The 21,552-nt window shown below is 43.7% G+C and overlaps 1 protein-coding gene across 5 annotated transcripts in view; it reads right to left on the bottom strand.

Annotated features, from left to right (window-relative positions):
• LOC105234581 (zinc finger protein 501-like) overlaps positions 1-20,573 on the bottom strand; it is a 45,978-nt gene extending 25,405 nt beyond the window's left edge. For 2 of the 5 annotated variants that reach the window (XM_019793116.2, XM_034639341.1), the window contains exons 1-3: positions 20,314-20,573; positions 17,302-17,378; positions 16,005-16,122 (exon numbers count right to left, since the gene is read on the bottom strand). The gene's annotated coding sequence lies outside the window, so the exon portion shown is untranslated. Of the gene's footprint in view, positions 1-1,383; positions 1,805-16,004; positions 16,123-17,290; positions 17,379-20,313 lie in introns of those variants that run through there. The other 3 variants (XM_034639338.1, XM_034639339.1, XM_019793115.2) reach the window with 3 other exon arrangements.
• Between the last annotated feature and the right edge of the window lie 979 nt (positions 20,574-21,552).

Below are 21,552 nucleotides of genomic sequence, written 5' to 3'. Positions count from 1 at the left end.
AACCGTGAGAAATAAATTTCTGTGGTTTATAAATCACCAAGTTTGTGGTATTTTGTTACACAGCAATACAAGCAGACCAATCATGTGACTTCCCTTGAACATTAGGAAATCTAGTTGACTCTTAATAAAAATAGATCCAGAATCCAGCCTCTAAGCCACCACTCTGTCCCATGAACCCTCAACTGGACCACTACAGTGGACTACACCTTAGTTTTCCTTCCTCTTCCCTCATCCTCACAATCTGTTCTCTACCATGCAGCCAGATGAAGTCTGCTAAAACCTGGCTAAGATCATCTCCCTCCTCTAATCCAAAATTACCATCACCTCCGGTAAAGATGAACAACTTCTCAGGCAGCCATTCCAGTCCTGAATCCCATCTTACTGCTCCCACCTGAAGGAAAGGGAATCTATGGTTTCCTTAATGCTCCCAGCTTACCTCTACCTCCAAACATTTTTACATTCCTGTATTGAGATAACCTTTCCACAACTGTTTACATCAGGTGCCAAAAATGGAAATATCTCCATTTAATTCCTCCTATGGACTCAGGGCGGAGGCGTGGGGTTTCTCCAGGGTCCCTACACCCAAGGTCTGGAGGAATGGCATGTAGAGTCCCCAGACACTACAATGGAGAATATATGTGTAGGAGTAGGAGCTAGTGAGGGACTAGGACACCCTACACATACCTGTGTACTGCGTAGGTTCAAGTGCGTCCGTAGTCATGTTTTAACGAGCAGGTTATAGATGAATACAACAATGTCGGCTTTCAATGGGCTCAGACTCCTCTGTGTATCCACGCCTGGCCGGTAAGCCAGGTGAATTTATAACTGAATGTCTACCTTTTGTGCCTCAGTGTTTCATCTTACTAGCTCTGTGACCGCGAAGAAATAGTCAACCTCCTAATACCTCAATGTCTCCAATCACCCTCCTTCAGTCTGTTTTTCCAATCAACAACCTCTGTGAGGTTGTGTAATTCGTGTCGCTCCTTTGTTTAAAACTATCCACAGCCTCTAGAGTCCTGAGAATTCAGGCAGAACCCTCAGCCTGCTATTCCAGGTGTGACTCCGCCTCAAACACTGTTCCCCGCAGGCACAAGAGCCCCCAGCTTTCCCGAATACTCCCAGCTCAGCGGCACCTCCACGCCTTTGCACAGGTCGGCTCCTCTGCGGGTAACACTCCCCCACACCTAATCACAACAGTAAAAATTAAACAGGGAAGCTGAGACGTCTTGTTTATTCAGAGCCATTGTCAGAAATGGGATCCCACCTACTAGTGCCTCGTTATCCTAAACAGTAAGACCTGGGATGTGAGGACGTGAGGAAGCGCCCCTCAACCGGAGCTTTAGGATCTGGGTGGCGGCGAAGGGCGGAAAACGCAGCATTTACCTGAGCCGGGTCCCTCAGCGTGGCTGCCGCCATCCGGGCCTGTGGGCGGAGCGGGGCCGGGAGCGGGCAGGCGGTTCTTATACGGGCCCTGGTGCGGGGCACCCCGGGCGGCGTCGCCAAGCCTCAGAGCCGCCTCTGTATGGCGGGGTCAACGACTCCTCTGAGTCCTTCTCCTGCAAGCCACCTCGCGCACACCCAGCTCTCCGGAACTTCTACCCGGACGAACACAGGGGAGAAGCCAAAATGACCGCCCGGAGGAGGACGCCGGAAGTCCCGCCCCGCGTTCGGTGTTACATACGGAAGGCCCCTGTTCTGAGCCTTCATTGGTTCAGCGAGGCGGCCGTTGGGCGCGAAGCATACAGGGTAATGTAGTTCCCACGCATTCAGATGCCGAGGGTACGGGCGCTCCGCAGCCCACCTGCAGACACTTTAAACCCGCGAGCTGCGCTGGGAGGTGGTGTCTACGAGTCCAAGAGATTAGAAGGGTTTTTGTCCTTCCTTAAAGAAGCAGAACTCACGTTTTGGGGGGGCGTGTTGTGTGTTGCCCGTAGCTGTTCACTCAAGCGTGTGGGGAAGTGTTATTTCGGACTCCGTGAAGTTCAGCTTGCTCCCAGAGGTTAAACATATTTCAGATACTCCTAAAGGCTACAGATCCAAATACACTTGTCATCCGTAGTCATGCAGGCTCAAAATGTGTTCACTGGTAGCAGAAGCTAACACGTCACGTTGCAAATCAAATCCATACACTATGAAGTGTTAGAGTTGGTTTTATCAGTCGCTCTGATCACGGACGAGAGAAAAAAACAGATTGGGTCATGACAGAAAATATTGTAGAGGGATGTTGGACTACCCTGAAGCAGGAAAACAAAGGTGATCTCTGTAATTACCACAGAAAGTATCTCCCTTGACTGTATGGTGAATTACTGTGTTCAACTTAGCAACACGTTTATCTAATATCTCTTTTTGGATAGCCTGATACTTCCTTTTGGAAATCTGAGATCAATCTCTACAACAGAACCGTGAAAGACGTGCTATTTTGACACTGGACAGTGGCTTCAGTGTTTACAAGTGTTAGCATGTATGAAAAGGGTGCTCTTATTTCCAAAATGCAAAGGGTAACTTAAATCTGTGATCTCATCTCATTACTTGAAAGTGGTTATGATTTCCCCTGTGATTTCAGGCAGTATTCTGCACGAGAAATTGACATTATCTGAGAAAACAGCTGTAAAATGCAAATTACAAAAAGCTATTAATAATGGCTATATAATGATTCAGAGATTGTGTCCGAAATGTCTTAGTGGAAATACCAGTGGATGGTAAAAATGTGAAGATCTTAGAAAAATTGTGTCAGAGATACAGTCTAAGTTACAGTTAAGCTGAGCATGTGACTAAAACAATCATTCTGAAGATTTTGTCTCCCAAATTTGATTCTTCCTCCTTCTTGAAATTAAGTGATACCAGCATTCAGGGAAAGCTAATGGGGATGTCAGGAATAGGCAGAATTGTAAAAATATAAAGGGAAGCTAAGATGTTTTGTGTACTCACTGTTCTAACAAATAATGACTATTTGGCTTCAAGAACCTATTGTATAGGAGACATTTGGACACAAAGGGACAAAAGACTCCTGCCCTCCTGGGGGTTATATGATACACAAGGATGTCACAGAACTCAAGAAGAAATCCTAAATCATATAGCATCTTGGAATGTGGTAGGCACAATGGAGGAACATAAGGTGAATGTGCAAGTATGGTATGTGTATTACATAGTGCAGTAAGGTAGGCCTCTTTGATAATAGGGTCATTGAAAAAAAAAAGGGTATGAGGGATAACTATGTGAGTGTTCTTGGAATAAGTTCTAGGCAAAATACGCAGGTGGCTAGATAGCTTTGGTAGGTGGAGCCCTCACAGCAGTTGAAGACTCCAGCCAGGTTGGCCATTAGCCTAACTTGCTCACTGCAGAGACGCTCGGGATATATGTGAGAAACTTTGGCTCTGCGTCTGGGAGTCTGCAATTTTTCACTGTGGTAGACTACAAGGCCTGGAACTAGGCAGCCTCATTTTTCATCAAATCCTGGTTTTCAAGTTTGATTCCTAGACCTTTACCATTCATGTCACCTGGTGATTTGTTAGAAATGCTCATTCTCATTTCAGAAACTAGCCTAGTGAAACAGAGATTCTGTGGATCAAGACCTAGAATCTGTGTTTTAACAATTTTTCAAGTGATTGTGATATAACATTTCATTGTACTACTGTGGTTTCCATAGACCAGGTCACAGTGTTTCTCACAATAACAGGAGTCACCTCTAAATGTGCAGGATTTTTGAATTGATATTTAAAAAGAAGGGATCAGTACAGGTTATTTTCCCTAATACAAAATATTATATACAATTATAAAATAGAATATGAAAGGTGCCTCGGTGGCTCAGTCAGTTAAGTGTCCGACTCTTGGTTTCGGCTCAGGTCATGATCTCAGGGTGGAGAAATCAAGCCACCTGTCAGTTTCCGTGCTCAGCGAGGAGTCTGCTCAAGATTCTCTCTCCCTCTGTCCCTCACCTGCTCTCTCCCTCTAAATGAAATAAATAAAATCTTTAAAAAACATATATAAAATAGAATGTGGAAAGTCTATGATAGTTCTACCTTCTGGAGAAAAACATTGACAGTACAGCATTATCTTTTCAGAATTGTGTCTGCACATGTGTGCATCACATAGTGAACACCATGTGTTCAAATACATTCCTTTATAAATTGTTGTCTCAGTAAAAATAAAGTCAGACTTTGTACACCAATCCACATTTTGGTTTTTCTCACTGAATACACCTGGGACAACCTAAACCTACTTTCTCACTTTATAGCCAATACTTACTGATACTTCCTTCTCTTGAAGCCTTATAGACCTAAAGCTGCCTTCTTTTAAAGACTGCTTTGGGGGCGCCTGGGGGCCTCAGTCCTGAAGCGTCTGCCTTCGGCTCAGGGCGTGATCCCGGAGTTGTGGGATCGAGCCCCATGTCAGGCTCTTCTGCTGGGAGCCTGCTTCTTCCTCTCCCACTCCCCCTCCTTGTGTTCCCTCTCTCGCTGACTCTCTCTCTCTGTCAAATAAATAAAAAAATAAAATATTTTTAAAAATAAATAAATAGGGGCGCCCGGGTGGCACAGCAGTTGGGCGTCTGCCTTCAGCTCAGGGCGTGATCTCAGCATTGCGGGATCGAGCCCCACATCAGGCTCCTCTGCTGTGGGCCTGCTTCTTCCTCTCCCACTCCCCCTGCTTGTGTTCCCTCTCTAGCTGGCGGTCTCTATCTCTGTCGAATAAATAAATAAAATCTTTAATAAATAAATAAATAAATAAATAAATAAATAAAGACTGCTTTGCATTCTGTGCACAGCTGGCCAGCTGCTGGGAGGGAGCAGGGCACATGGCTATTCATTACCTCTCAGTTTCTATAAGACCTTTTCTCCAAGGCCAAAAAAAACTCCTCAGGGGCGCCTAGAGTCCTCCAAGTGGGCTGGTCAAGCCCCTCTATAGCTCCCCATGGGCAGGAAAACCAGACCAAGTAATGACAGTATGAAGGCCTGGAGGCTGGCAACCACGTCCCAGGGCCCAGGTTTAGCCGAGATTCCTTTTTTTTTTTTTTTTTTAAAGAAAGTGTTTTTTTTTTTTCTTTTAAGATTTTATTTATTTATTTAACAGACAGAGACAGCCAGCGAGAGAGGGAACACAAGCAGGGGGAGTGGGAGAGGGAGCAGCAGGCTTCCCGCTGGGCAGGGAGCCGGATTTGGGGCTCGATCCTAGAACCCTGGGCTCACACCCTGACCCAAAGGCCGACGCTTAACGACTGAGCCACCCAGGCGCCCCTCAGCCGAGATTCCTAATGCAGAGTCCATGAGTTCGCATACTGACCCGAGGGCAGGTGCACAAAATTGCATGGACACATGTGCAAGAGAGGAGCCAGTACCGCTCAGTTGCCACAGGTGGGGCATCGACTTCTCAAGTAGGAGAAAATGGGACCTCAGCTTCTAAGCCTGAGGTGAGGACACTGCCTCTGTAGGAGGAAGCTGGGATACAGTGGCTGGTGCTGACTTCTGATCTAGTGTGAGGGTTACACCTCTGGGGCTGAGGCTTGAGGGAGGCCAGACTTGAGGTTTCAGAACACCCCTATCTGGGTAGGACTCCCCTGAGAAAACACAAACACAGGATTCCAGCTCCCTCTGGAGCCCTAGGTCCTCATCTCTGTTACCCCACCTGTTGTCTGGGCTCCACTTCCCTGTAACAGGTTTAGAAATTGCCCTGGGAGGAAGATGGGAGCACACCTCATCTGTTGCCCTGTCCTTAAGGGTCACAGCCCCATGCTATGTGCTGTCCCACACCTGAAAGCAGGAATTCTGTGTATTTTGCCATTTTTATAGTCACTTACGGCAGGTATATGTTATTGTACACTTAGACAAAAGCACTTAGCAAATGCAAATGGCCACCCCAGTGAATTTATGATGAACTATTTGGCAAATGGTGTATCAAGTCCTCTTACTTATGGACTAGTTCACATTTCTCTTAAGAACATGTATGTAATAGGTTGTATCTGCCTGATTGTATGAAAAGGTGAGATTTAATCTCTTTACTGGATTGCCTGTGATGCACATCACATCTGTTTCAATGCTTATTAATAATAAAACTGTTTTCTACTTGTGTGCAGAAGTTTTTTGGGTTAGCAGGATATTTTATGGTTCCCTAATAGATCCTTCTACCTTAGAACTCCAAAATGTTGAAGGTCCAACACCAAAAGTGAACTCTAATTTAAACTATGAACTTTGAACTTTGGGGGCGCCTGGGTGGCTCAGTCGGTTAAGCAACTGTCTTAAGCTCAGGTCATGATCCCAGAGTCCTGGGATCGAGCCTCACATTGGGCTCCCTGCTCAGTGGACAGCCTGCTTCTCCCTCTCCCTCTGTTGCTCCCCCTGCTTGTGCTCTGTCAGATAAATAAAATGTTTAAAAAATAAAAATAAACTATGAACTTTGGGTGATAACAATGTGTCAATTTAGGTTTATTCATTATAACAAATGAACCACTCTAATATAGGATGTTCATAGTGGGGGAGGCTGTGCATCTGGGGTCAGGCAAGTAGTATACAGGAACTCCCTGTAATTTCTGCTCTATTTGGCCATGAACTGAAAACTGCTCTAAAATAAGTTTTTTTCAAAAATTAAAATTCATGGGGCACCTGGGTGGCTCGGTTGGTTAAGCGTCTGCCTTTGGCTCAGGTCATGATCCCAGGGTCCTGGGACCGAGCCGCACATTGGGCTCCCCGCTCAGAGGGAAGTTTGCTTCTCCCTTCCCCAGCTCATGCTCACACTCTATCTGAAATAAATAAATAAAATCTTAAAAAAAAATTACAATTCATTAGTGAAAAACACTAACGTTTGAGAAAGTAATCTTTGAGTAATTGTAACATGTTTTATTATGATAAAATATACATAATGAAAAGTTACCATTTTAACCATTTTAAGTGTACAATTCAGTGGCAGTAAATACATTCACATTGTAGTGCAACTGTCAAGATTATCCATCTCCAGAATTCTTACGTCACTCCATGAGGTCTTTCTGTTCTCATGGAGCTCAGGGCCTGGCTTGGCGGCACATGCAAACATTCTGGTTCTCCAAGCGTGAAACCTCTCCAAAAAGACCAAGACTGTCCTCTTGGGTCTTTATGAAGGCTTTATTACAGAGTCATGATGCCTAAGTCATTGGCCACTGGCTGATGAGACCTCCAGCCACTCTCCTTCCCTGGAGGTGGGGGCTTGGGAATAGGGACTCAAAGTTCTAGTCCTTTATCACATGATCGCTCTTCCTGCAAACTGTCTCTGAACGTTGGGTGGGTTCGGAAAGAAAAAATCACCTTCACTAAGAACAAGACACTCATTTTACCTTTATAGCTCTGAAGCGTTTTCAGGAACTATGGATGAAGACCAATATATCTAAGAAATGATAGAATATATAATAATACAACATTTCTTATAAATCAGTGTATCATACCAGCAATGAACAAATGGAATTTGAAATTAAAAATATTACCATTTACATTATTAGTACCCTCAAAATGAATACTTAGGTATCAATCTAACAAAACATGTACACGATATATATGGGGAAAACCACAAAATCCTGATGAAAGATATCAAAGAAGAACTAAATAAATGGAGAGATATACCATGTTCATGAGCAGGAAGACTCAGTATTGTTTAGATATCAGTTTTCTTCAAATTTATCTATATATTCAACACAATCTTAATAAAAATCCTGGCAAATTATTTTGCTGATATTGACAAACTGATTCTAAAGTTTGTATGGAGTGGCAAAAGAATCAAAATAGCTAACTAACTCAATATTGAAGAAGAACAAGGTCGAAGACTGACACTACCCAACTTCAAGATTACTGTAAAGCTACAGTGATGAAGACAGTGTGTTACTGGCTAAAGGATAAAAAGATTAATGGGACAGAATAGTGAGCTCAGAAATAGAGTCAACTGATCTTTGACAAAGTAACAAAAGCAATGCAATGGCGCACAAATAATATTTTCAACAAATATGCTGGAACAACTGGACATCCACAGGCAAAAAAAAAAAAAAAAGAATCTAGACATAGCCTTTTTCCCTCCACAAAAATGAACTCAAAGTGGATCATAGACCTAAATGTATAACAACAACAAAACCTATAAAATTCCCAGGAGATAACATAGGAGAAAACTTAGGTAACCTTGGGTATGATGCTAACGTCTTCAATACAAAACCAAAGGCAAAATTCATTACAGAAATAATTGATAAAGCTGGACTTCAATAAAATTCACAACTTCTGCTCAGCAAAAGACAAATATCAAGAGAATAAGAAAAGTCACAAACCAGAAGAAAGCATTTACAAAGACACATCTGATGAAAGACTGTTATCAAAAATATACAAAGAACTCTTAAAACCCAACAGTAACAAAACACTCGATTAACAAATGGGCAAAAAATACCAAAAACAAAAACAAAAAATTGACAAAAGACCTTAACTGACACCTCATCAAATAAGATACACCTATCACCAGAGCATATGAAATTATGTTCAACATCATATGTCATTAAGAAATTGCAAATTAAAATGAGATACTACTACACACCTAACAGAATTGCCAATACCCGAAACACTGACAATATCAAATGCTAGTGAGAAGGTGGAACAACGCGAAGTCTCATTCACTTCTGGCAGGAATGCACACTTGCATAGCCACTTTGGAAAGAAGTCTGACAGTGTCTAACAAAAGTAAACATACTCTTACTACACAATCCAGTAATCACATTGTTTGGTATTTACCCAAATGGGCTGAAAACATATCCATACAAAAACTTGCACACAGATGTTATAGCAGCTTTATTCATAGTTGCCAAACTGGAAAGCAACCAAGATTCACTTTAACAGATAAATGGATACATAAACCCTAGTATATTCAACAATGGAATATTATTCAGCACTAAAAAGAAATGAACTTTCAAGCCAGAAAAGACACAAAAGAACCAAAAATGCATATTGCTAAGTGAAAGAAGATAATCTGAAAAGGCTACATACTGTGTCATTCCAATTATTTAACACTTAGAAAAAGGAAAACTTTGGACAGTAAAAAGATCAGTGGTTGCCAGGGGTTAAGGTAAGGGGTGGATGAATATTCAGAGCATGAAGGACTTCTAGGGTAGCAAAATTATTCTGTATATTATAATGATAGACACATATCATTATACGTTTGTCAAATCCACAGAATGCACCACACCAAAAGCAAATTCTAATTTAAAGTATGAACTTTGGGTGATAATGATGTGTCCATTTAGTTTTACTGATTGTAACAAATGAGCCACTCTAATATAGGATGCTCAGAGTCGGGCAGGCTTTGTGTCTCGGGACAGGCAGGCAGTAAACTGGAACTCCCTGTAATTTCTGCTCTATTTTGCTATGAACCTAAAACTGCTCTAAAATAAGTTTATTTTAAAAATTAAAAATAGGGACTCCTGGGTGGCTCAGTTGGTTAAGTGTCTGCCTTCCCCTCAGGTCATGATCCCGGGGTCCTGGAATCGAGCCTGGTATAGGTCTCCCTGCTCAGCGGGGAGCCTGCTTCTCCCTCTGCCCCTCCCCCCACATTCACATTCACGCTCACTCTCACTCTCTCTTCCAAATAAAAATTTAAAAATGAACAAACAAATTAATTAATTAAAATTTTAAAATAGAAGGGCACCTGGCTGGCCATGAGTTTGAGCCGTACTTTGGGTGTGGAACCCAATTAAAATTAAATACAATTTAAAATAGAAAATATTTTGGGGCGCCTAGGTGGCACAGCGGTTAGGCGTCTGCCTTTGGCTCAGGGCGTGATCCTGGCGTTGTGGGATCGAGCCCCACGTCAGGCTCCTCTGCTGTGAGCCTGCTTCTTCCTCTCCCACTCCCCCTGCTTGTGTTCCCTCTCTCGCTGGCTGTCTCTATCTCTGTAGAATGAATAAATAAAATCTTAAAAAAAAAAGAAAAAAGAAAAAAAAGAAAATGTACTTTAGTTCCGTTCCTGTCATGTGGTTTCGGCAGTCCTTTTTCTCAATCCTGACGACTTATACTGTCCCATTTCTCTTAGATTCTGGGTTTTCATCAGAGTCTAGATTGTAGCTGCACTATAGCTTGCCCCCGATTTTTCTAATGAACAACGGCTCATTCTCTACACCTTAAGGAAACAATTGACTTAAATATCCTTCTCACCAGAAAACATCTCACGTATTCCACATTCAAAAAAATCATGTCTCTCATTTTCTAGAACTGTGCCACTTCCTGAAATTTTTTAACCTGTGATTTCTAACATGATTCATCTCTCGTTCTTTCTTTCTCTTCTCTCCTTCTCTCACCTCTGTCTACTCCATCACTCTCTTGCTTTACTCTATGTGTTTACTCTCTCTCTGATCCAAGATCACACCTGGCCACAGATAATTTACTAAATGTATGCAGTAACTGTGTACTAAACTTCCATGAAGGGGAGACACAGGAAAATGATGAACCATCTGGAGTGGCTTCCTAGACTTGAAATATTCTTCATGGTAATTTATTCCTAGCAAATGAAGAGGAAATATGACTGAGTTGAATTTAGGACAGGTCCTAGATGTCAGACATTTTCCCTGTTTTTCATATTATTTAGTGGAATCCTCAAGAGTGGAGTTGTATGAATTTTGATGTAGATATGAAACCAAATCTTCATAGTACAATTAGACTGTATTTGTCTTCTGCTGTTTCATCTGCCTTTTGAAATCCTCATGTTGCCTCTTCACACTGCAGAGCCGTGAATATTTTTGTAATGCACTCTTATAAATGACATAAGATAACACAGTATGTGGGAAGCTCCCAATTCAGAGACTCCAAATCTCAAGACACCATCTGGAGTATGATAATGTTTCTCTAACTGGGTGAGGACATGCTTAAGAAACCAAGACTGTACTTCTGTAGGAAAAAATTCTGTGAACTGCAAAAGAAGAAAAATCTTCCCTCCCCTCTTAAATGGAGAAAATACGAATTTAAGGAAGAGACTGAGTTACTTCAGGTAGCAAAGGTTGTAAGTGATTTTATCAGTTTCAAAATTCAAATGTTTTCCTAAGATGTTTTTTCCTAACTTAAGCAGCTTTCATCTAATCTCATCCTGTACCTTGACCCCTTTGCTCTTTCCATTCCTCTTACTTACAAATATCTTTTAAACCTTTTAAATTATATTTCTGGTCTGAGTGACTGGATTCCAGGGATGAGGCAACTGATGTTTGCTATGAGTTCATCTGTTTTCAAGTGGTCATATATTATACATTTAATATTTTGTGGGAAACTTAAGTGTTTGAGAGAAGAAATACTGTTTCAAATGAAACAAAACAATCTAACACCTAAGGGACATGGAATTTTGTCTTGATAGAATGTGCATATGCAAGAACACACAAATGTCCTCTGTGATGTGGAAGGCTGTCTTCCCAACTTTTGAAAAATATGTGATATGTGTTTGGTTTTCTCCATATAACTAGGATTTCAACAGCTCTCATCTAGAGCACAAGGGCAATTTATCAGTCACTGTGGCTGATAGATGGGCCTCAAAACACCAAACCTTCCTGCTTTACAGTCTTCTTACGCAGAGTTCTGTGCTTGCTCACAGGAGACTCTTGTGATCCTTTTATTTCTGTGGTATCAGCTGTAAGGCCTCCACTTTTTATATAATTTTAATTGGATCCTTTCTCTTTTTTACACTAATCTAGCTAGTTAATCTAGCTAGTTTTGTCAATTTTGTTTTTCTTTAAAAAAAAATTCTTGGTTTCATTGATCATTTCCATTGTTTTTCGAGTATCTATTTATTTCTGTTCTAACCATTATCAATTTTTTCTTCAGCTAACTCTGGGCTTAATTTATTGTTTTTCTAGTTCCTGGAAGTGTAAAGGTTGCTTATTTGAGATCTTTTATCTCAATGTAGATATATATATCTATAACCTTTCCTTATAACTGCTTTCCCTGCATCCGGTAAGTTTTGGTATGTTGTATTTTCATCTTCATTTGTTTCAAGATAATTTTTTATTTACCTTTTGTTTTGCTTAAGATTTTATTTATTTATTTGTCAGAGAGAGAGAGAGCACAAGTAGGGGGAACGACAGGCAGAGGCAGAGGGAGAATCAGGCCCTCCACCAAGCAAGGAGCCTGATGTGGGACTCAATCCCAGGACTCTGGGATGATGACCTGAGCCGAAGGCAGATGCTTAACCGACTGAGCCCCCCAGGTGTCCCTTTTCTTCCCCTTTTGATTTCTTCTTTGACCCACTGGTTGTTCAGGAGTATGTTGTTTAATTTCCTTTTATTTGTGAGTTTTCCCATTTTTCTCTTATTTCTACTTTAATACCACTGTGGTCAGAAAAGATACTAGATATTATTTCCATCTTCTTAAATTTGTTAAGACTTGTTTTATGGCACATGATCTTTCTGATCTTTCTTTGTTTTTTTTCACTATCTTATTTGCCAAAATTCATTTTTAAAAAGCAGGTAAAAGATAACCAACATTCTATCAAAGAAGACAATCTGGCAAATAAACAAATGAAAAAATGCTAAACATCAGGGAAACGCACCTAAAACCACAGCTGAGATAAAATTGCTAAATATTCATTAAAAGGGTCAAAATTTTAAAAGATTAACTGTATCTACTACTGGCAAGGATATGGAAGAAGTGGAACTCTTACACACTGCTAGTAGAAAGAACCATTTTAGATCACAGCTTGACATTTCTGAAAAAGTTAATACATTCACTCAGCCTGTGACTCCAGCATCGTTCCCGTAGGTATTAACACAAGAGAAATGAAACATAGCCACAAAAAGAATTGTATTAAAATGTCTGTAGTAATCTTATTTTAACAACCAATATTGGAAAGCAGTCAATATCCATAAACAGATGAATGAATATACAAATAGTTGGGGGCGCCTGGGTGGCTCAGTCGCTAAGCGTCTGCCTTCGGCTCAGGGCGTGATCCCGGAGTACTGGAATCGAGCCCCATATCAGGCTCCTCCGCTGGGAGCCTGCTTCTTCCTCTCCTTCTCCCCCTGCTTGTGTTCCCTCTCTTGCTGGCTGTCTCTCTGTCAAATAAATAAATAAAATCTTAAAGAAAACAAAAAACAAATAGTGGTAATTCACAGAAAATCATTCTTCTCAGCGATATAAAAATAATGAACTATTCATGTAAGTTTCATTGCCGAATCTGAAAATAAACATTATGCAGAGGGCACCCATGGGAGAAAAAAAAAAGGGTAAACTATTATTTCAATCATATAAAATTCTAGGCAATGCAAACTAATCTGTTATAAAGGAAAGTAGATGAATGGTTGCTGAAGGACAGAGAGAGAGAGAGAGACAGAGAGAGATATCATTAAAGTGTTGAACATAAATATGGGAGTGATAGATAGGTCCATTTTCGTGATTGTAATGAGTTTCCTGGGTTAAATGAATTTCAACTTATTGAGCTGTACAGTTTAAATATGTACGGTTTATTGCATGTCATCTATGCCTTATCACAGCTTTAAATACATGGTTCAAAATAAAATCTGCATTTCCTACTGGTTTGTAAAATCCCCCTATACTGACTCCACTATCTCTCCTCATGCCCCAGGAGGGGATGCCTCGCCTCAGTGATAACAAATACAGGTAAACAACGAAAGCCATTTCCACTAGATTCAAAAGAATGCAGGCTGCGGGACAAAGGCCACAATCGCTGACCAAGACATCAGCTTCCTCTCCACATCGCCTTGAGACAGAGCGCCAAAAAGCAACAAGTCATAAAAACTTTACCTTTTTTTTTCTGACAGGCCAGCAGCTACAGAAGATATACCCTTCTGGAAATCCTGACAACTTCTGTGCCTGCTCATCCTTCACAGCCGTAGTGACTAAACCTTGTGGACACCCTTTTAAAAGAGGCCCATCCCAACCAGTTTGTTGTAGTGTCCTCACTCCCTATAAATCCAGTGGGGTTTTTTTTATTTGTTTGTTTTTAACAATTATGATTCCCCCTATGATCTTTCAACCAGTGGCACCACCCTAAAGAATTCTGGACACCAGAGCACATGGCCCCTTTGCAGGACCCGAGGAACAGATTTCCCTTACCAGTGTTGAACACAATGCAACATCCCCTGTGAATAAGAGAACAATTCTGACAAACACCAGAGGTTGTCACAACTGTCTCCTCCTCAGGTTGACCTCTGAACCTACAAAATACCATCCAAGCTACAAATAAGGACCATAAAGCCCTGCAGTCTTTCCTGGGAGGCTGTGGGCAGCAATGCAAACTAGGCCAAAATGAGAGAGCTATATACAGTCTGCCATAATACTGTCCTACCTGAGGCACACAAAGTTTGGGTCCAACAAAAGCTAGTCATATCTTCATGCTACTAGAACTCAGTTGTTCTCAGCAGAACAACTCAAATAGTTGTTTTTAAACTGCCACGTACACAGTGAATAGAACCCCCAAGATTAAAGGTGCCTTAAATAAGGCCTTTGTTATCACACAAATCAGAACAATGGAAGGCAAGCTGTTCCTCGGTTTGTGATTTGGAGGCTGGAAAATTCCATCACAAGAGTCATGGGAGACCAGTAACACCCCTGAAAAAGGAAGTCTATGTTTTCAAATCATGAGCACTGACCTCTGGGCCCAAAAAGGGTTAGGTCCATGGCCTAACTCATCAGAGAGAAAGAAATGAGAAAAGAATGGTCAGGCTTTTTCACACATCCTTTCACAAATAGGAGAACAGGGAAGTTTTACTTCCCTAAATACGACGACGTAGTCAGTGAATGAGACACACCCTGGGCACCTTCCAAGGGGTAGAAGTAGAAAAGCATCTGCAACAGAACGGAGGGACATAAACCTGCCAATGGCCCGGGCATTTTAAAAATATACCTCTCTGGGCGCCTGGGTGGCTCAATTGGCTAAGCAACTGCCTTTGGCTCAGATCATGATCCCAGGGTCCTGGAATTGAGCCCTCCGTGGGGCTCTCTGCTCTGCAGGGAGCCTGCTTCTCCCTCTCCCTTTGCCTGCCACTCCCCTTGCTTGTGCTCTGTCAAATAAATAAATAAAATCTTTTTTAAAAAATGTATATATCTTATTTATATATATGTATTATATATACACACCTCTCACATACCTGGAATTTAGTGGCTGTTCTGATGTAGGAGATTAAATTCAGGTAGATAGCACCCTCATAAGGGACACCTGCTGTGTTATAAGGACTACAGAGCTAGCACTCTCCCCACACATCGACGTTAATTCCCTAAATTTCCTATGTGAATTTTCTGATACTCAGTGAGCCAGGTCCTCCACCTGAGCAGTCATTCACAAGGCCGTAATCCAGTGTGAACTTTCCAACACTGCAGGAGCAACAGAGCGCCATCTGAAGGGTTTCCCACATTCACCACACTCAAAAGGCCTTGATTCAGTGTGAAACCTCAGGTAATGAAAGAGATCTGTAAGTAAAGAAGTTCCCACATTCCCTGCATACATAAGGCCTTTCCCCAGTGTGAACTGTGTGGTGCTGAATGAGGCTGGCCTTGATGCTAAATAATTTACCACATTCCACACACTCATTAAGGCCCTTGTTCCAGTGTGAACTCTCCAGTGGTGATTGAGGCGGTACCTTTTGCTGAAAGACTTCCCACATGCACTATATATGTAACGTCTTGTTCTAGAGAGGTCTCTCTGGTGTTGTATAAATGTGTACTTGTTCTCACAAGTTTTCATGCATCCTCCCCATTTATAATACATTTTTATATCATGTAAGGCCACTACACACTTGGTACTGCTCGCTGACGTACTGTTGGAGAGATCCTGAGCTGATCAAGAAGTCCTTCAAAACCTCCCTGCAGGTAAAGGGCTTCCTTGACACACACAACCTGCAGCTCTTCACAAATGAGGCTCTGCTTCTGAAGTGTTTCTCTCCAATGTGCTGCTTCTGGGGCTATGGAAGGTTTGCAGTAAAACATAATCATTTTCCACATGCCCCACAGGTGTATGGTTTCTGCCTGGTATGCATTCCCTGGTGCAGCCAAGTGCAAAATCTCTCTCAAGACTAGGCTACATACCTCACAGGAGTGGGCCTTCTGGGCAGACACACCTGTCTAGGAGTCCTGACCTGTGACACTCCTACGGAAATGCTCTGCTCCAAAGGTGCCTCCTCATTATCTGCTCCACACCAACAACCTGAAAGAAATAAAATGCTGGAGGAGCCCATGTTGACTCTGGCTGGAGGGGACCACCCATACACAAGAATGTGTGACAAACTCAGGACAAGTCCCTGCGATTGTCTGCAGAACCAGAATTGGTTCAGGTTGAGGACAGAGCGCCTTGGTCCAGGGAAATAAAGAGCATAAAACGGGGAAAGTCTCAAATGGTGAAGGACACAACTACGACGTGTGACGTGTGGAGGACAGAAGGGTCTATAACCTGTTTTTCTGCAAATCACTTCCAGCCAGCTCGTTTCCTGGTGACACATGACCACTATGTGGAAGGGTATGTTCAGGACCAAGAAAATCCAACTGCAATAGAGTCGCTCGTGTTCAAGGATTATTTGAAGATATATATGCGCACCTCATGATAAAATATGCAGAGGTCAATGCTGGGAAGCACTGCAGATGGAGCAGTGAGAAAAGCAGGTAAGACGTGGAGCCCAGAGAGGTAGGGACTGGTCCCACGCAGGATGTTAGAGTAGAAGTGACATGTAGAGTTGACAAGTAGGCAAAGTGTCAAGACTGGTGAAGAAACAGCAGAAATGAGGTGTGCCCACTGGCACCAAAATACTAACCAAACAGAAAAGGTTTCTGCTACAATTTAAACACAGCCCTGATTTATGCCCTCCCCCAGGGGCCAATCCTCCAAATCGGGATCCTCCTGAGCTCATAGTGCTGTGGCTGGATGAACAGCCATCTGTGAACCACTTAAAGGCTCTCCAACCTACTCCCAAAATGAGCAAATACATGGCACCTGCATGATGCAATTACTTAGGGGAAGACCTTACAGAACAGCGGACAGTACTGGGCCAGAACAACTCAGTACGTGATAGCTCATGGCGGTGGGGTGGGGGGAGACGGACACAGGATGGACCAATTACAGAAAACTTAAGAGGAGAGTCTTGCAAGAAAAGACCATGGTCCCCGTAACCGTACCCATGTCTGTGTTAGCAATTCCTGGCACGGGCAGTCATGAAGAAATGTCAGCTAGAGGAAAGAAGTAGCAACTGATGTATTCGGGTGCCTTAGATCCAGACAAAGTCACCAGACCAGGGAGAGGGCAAGCAAAGGAATCAATTACAATGACCACTAGATGCCTGACTCTGTGTTGGGGCTGCTCAGGGAGAGGGCAGTGCACACACCTCAGACTTACCAGCCACAGCATGTGCTTAGGGAATTGGAGAAACAAGCAGTGTCCATGGTTCTGGTATAAGAAGGACGGACCAGCCTCTGGGGAAAAAGGAAAGAACAGAGAACATCTAAGGGTACAGTGAACAACCAGGGGCTGTGAGAGGCAAGTTTTACAAGACTAAGAGGTGGGGTAATAACCTGGTTTCCCACAGGATAATGTGAAGGGCTTACGTGAATAATTCCATGGGCCAGTAGAGAACTGAAACCCATTTCAAAGGCATAAGCACGAACTTCTCTGGTCATCTTGATGAGAAGGGAGGCAAGGCTAGGAGACTATCCAAGAGTGGGGAGGAGAATGTGTACTCAGACCATGTCAGGCACTTTGAGTTTCAACAGGTGTCAAGACAGCACATAATAATGGGCCTTAATTTTAGGCCATGAAATACAACTTAGCAGAAAACATCCAGAGTTGTTTGGCAAATTCAAATAGGTCTCAATACTAACCCAGAGCTCCCATGGCTCCTGCTAGAGCTGAAAACACCTAATCCTTCTACGAAGACCTCCCTACCTGGCTCTCTTCCATGCCTGAGACCAAGCCAAACAGAACCACTTCTGGATCTCAGAAACCCATGGCCCTCTTCCATTTCTGTGCTGTACCTGCTGTCCCCTTAGCAATGACAACCTCCTCTGTCCACCTAACCCTCATTCAAAGCCCAGTCCATTTACCACACATCCATTGCTACTGATTCTCAAAGATGACCGTATTTGCCCCTAACCATACCCACCAGGCTGGATGAAACACCCCAGGTCCCACCAAAGTCCTCTCAAATCATTGCAAACCCACAGAGATGTGAATAACCAAGAGCGTTGGCCTGATTGCTATCTAGCCTGAATTACCCCTTGACTCTGCATCTCTCTCACGTCCATTCTTATCCTGGAAGCCTGGGCCACCTGCTAGACTAGTCTGTCTGATACACCCTAACTTTCAGGACACATACCTCCCTCACCAGCATTTATAAATTTCAATACCATCATTCAAGTACCCAACCGAGAGACCCAGTGCTCAGCCCCTACCCTCTACTTCCTGGCCTATGAACAGCTTCACACCAATTAACAAGAAGCTTATACCTCCTAAATGTAATCACAGGTCACTTAGTTAGGTCCACACAGTAAATGCCACATTTTGAATGCCTCCAATATGAACGGCTCTTTTGATTTCCCAACTTGGGTTTCCAGCTGCCAATCTGATGCCTCCACTCAGTGATGTCTGAAACACCTCAGAATCTAAACGTGGCCAAAACAAAGCTTCTGATATCCCCCAGTGAATATTATTCCTACTACCAACTTCCTCCTCTCAGTTGGAACTTCCACCCCTACAGCTGCAAAGATCAAACACCCTGAGATTATCCCTGATACCTCTGTTTCTCTCCCACACCACCCATATTAGAAAACCTAGTTTCCCGTTTTTAAAACATGCATCCCAGGATGCCTGGGTGGCTCAGTTGGTGAAGCGTCTGCCTTCGACTCAGGTCATGATCCCAGTGTTCTGGGATCAAGTCACGCACTGGGCTCCTTGCTCAGCGGAGAGCCTGCTTCTCCCTCTGCCTGCCACTCCCCCTGCTTGTGCACGCTCTCTGTCCCTCTCTCTGACAAAATAAATAAATAAAATCTTTAAAAAACAAAAACAAAACAAAAAATACATGCATCCCATGGTTGCATCCAGAAATGCAACTACCCTAAACCACAGTCCTGGTCAATTAACCCTCACCTAGTCTATGTTAGTAGCCTCTGCCCAGATTTCCCTTGTCCCTCCCTCATTCCCATGGTCTGTTTTCCACTTTACAGTAAGAAGACTATTTCAACTTTTCGAACATTCTCTCTCCTGTGACCCAAACCTCCCATTACCTCCAGAATAGACACGCAATTTTTCAGGCAGTTATTCCTGTCCTGACACCTGTCCCCCTGCTCTTTGTTTATATCATAAAAGGAGATCTGTGGTTCCTGAACACCCCCAGCTCGGCTTTACCTCCATGTATTTGCAGATCCTGGTACCCGCTCCTGGGTTAACCCTAAACACTCATTTATGTCGGCTGACAGGAATGCGGACACCTTCATATAACCCCTGACATCGACTTAGAACTCTGAAAACAACACATAAGAATCCTAGGACACCACAATCCAGAGGACATCTGAGCGGTAGTCAGGGCCAGTAAAGGACTAGGACACCCTCTACGTACCTGTGCTGGTTCCATAAGTACTTCTGCAGTCCTGGGACTCCGGGGGAAAAGGCAGGCTTTTTTTTTTTTTAAGATTTTATTTATTTATTTGACAGAGAGACAGCCAGCGAGAGAGGGAACACAAAGCAGGGGGAGTGGGAGAGGGAGAAGCAGGCTCCCAGCGGAGGAGCCTGATGTGGGGCTCGATCCCAGAACGCCGGGGTCACGCCCTGAGCCGAAGGCAGACGCTTAACGACTGCGCTGACCACGGGAAGTTGCTCATGTCTCTCTGTACCCTTCCCTGGCCCTGGAGCCAAGAGACCCTCAGTGGGTCTCAGTGCTCGGTGTTGCCTTTTACCAGCTATGTGACCCTGAACAAAGACTCAACTTCCCAGTGCTTCAGTGCACTGATCTCCCTCTCCCAATCTGCTCTTCTTTAGAACTCCTTGGGGAAGTCTTGAAATCCTAAAGGAGATCGTGTCCCTCCTTGGGCCCAATGTCCCCCCGGCGTCTAGAGTCCTCATCTGAAGGTACCACACCTCACCTTGGCTAACCAGTCCGGGCGTGACTCCACCTCACGCTGTCACCTGAGGGCAGAAACCTCCGGTCTCAGGCCCCCTCCAGCCTCTGCCCCAGCCGGCCCCTCAGCCCGGAGCCCGCTCCCGCAGCCAGCACGCCGGCGCTCACACACGGGCCCCCGCCCGCCGGCGCCTCCCTGTCCCAGACACCGGGGCCTAGGCCGCAGGGACGCGAGCAGGCGCCCCGCGCTCGAGTCTGGGTAGGGGGACGGCGGGGAAGGCCGGGGGACGAGCGTTTACCTGAGCTGGGTCCCTGGGCGCGGTCGCCGCCATCGGATTCGGTGGGCGGAGCGGACACCCGGGCCGGCGGCTCCTGTCCGGTCCCCTGCGCAGGGCAGTCCGGACGGCGTCGCCAGCCGCGGACCCAAATCTCTGCAGTGAGGACGACTCTTCACGCTTACTCCGCTCTGTCACATACGCCTCAGCTCTGCGGAAAGGATCCCCCAGAACTGCAAAGCACGCCGGCCCAAAGCAGGAGGCCGGAAGTCCCGCCCCAGCGCGATGCGCACGCACATATGCGCCTCGTCCTGAGGCGTCTTCAGCTCCTCTGAACGCACGATCTTCTGGGTAATGTAGTCCTAGAGCTCTGGAGGTGGCCGGAAAGGGGGTTCTCCACCCTTGATAAACCAGAGCATGGAGCATTGGCTACGCGGTACTAGGAAGGTACTAGTAATGGTACTCCTACCTCAAGGGAGGAAGAGGTTTTGCCCATGTCAAAGACGGAGAAAAGACATTGTTTCAGACTCCATAAAATCAACCTACTCCAAGAGGATAAAAATCTTATTTGAGATGCTCCGAGATCGACTTAACATAAATGGCCTAATCATCCCATAATCAGTCATAAAATAAGTCCTTGAATAGCTGGAAACGTTATGTTAGGGCCGTGGCCTCAAGCGCTACTCAGTGTTTCATTACGTTTGGTCAGGAAGAATAGAAAAAATTCCAGAGGGCCATGAGTGGGAACAAAGAAGAGGAATGTTAGACTGCCCTGACGCTCGTGGACAAGTAGGAGCTCTGCGTCTCAATCCCACAGAAAATTTCCCCCTTGCCTATATCATCGGAGATTGTGTCCTACACACTAAAAAACACTTTTTATCCACATTTTTTACTCCATATACTAAGATATACTCAATTTCTTTTAGCAATCTGAGAAGCAGCTCAATCTGAGAACAACTTAACTAATGCTATCTTTTTTTGTTTGTTTCTTAATAGACTATTTTTTATAGCGTTTTAGGATCACAGCAAATGGGCAAAAGGTACAGAGATTTCCCCAACATCTCTGATCCCCCCCCCATTCAATGCTCCCCCATTACCAGATTACCTCCACCAGAGTGGTAATTTGTTACAATTTATGAATCTTCACTGACATATCATTATCATCCAAAGCCCATAGTTGTATAAGAATTCATTCATGGTGTTGTACCGTATATGGATTTGGACAAATGTATAATGACAAGTATTCACCATTATAATATCATA

The sequence above is a fragment of the Ailuropoda melanoleuca genome, chromosome 12 (assembly GCF_002007445.2).
Source record: "Ailuropoda melanoleuca isolate Jingjing chromosome 12, ASM200744v2, whole genome shotgun sequence".
In the NCBI taxonomy this organism is placed as follows: domain Eukaryota; kingdom Metazoa; phylum Chordata; class Mammalia; order Carnivora; family Ursidae; genus Ailuropoda; species Ailuropoda melanoleuca.
Note: the sequence above shows the minus strand (reverse complement) of the source record. Positions and strands in the feature narration are given on the sequence as shown.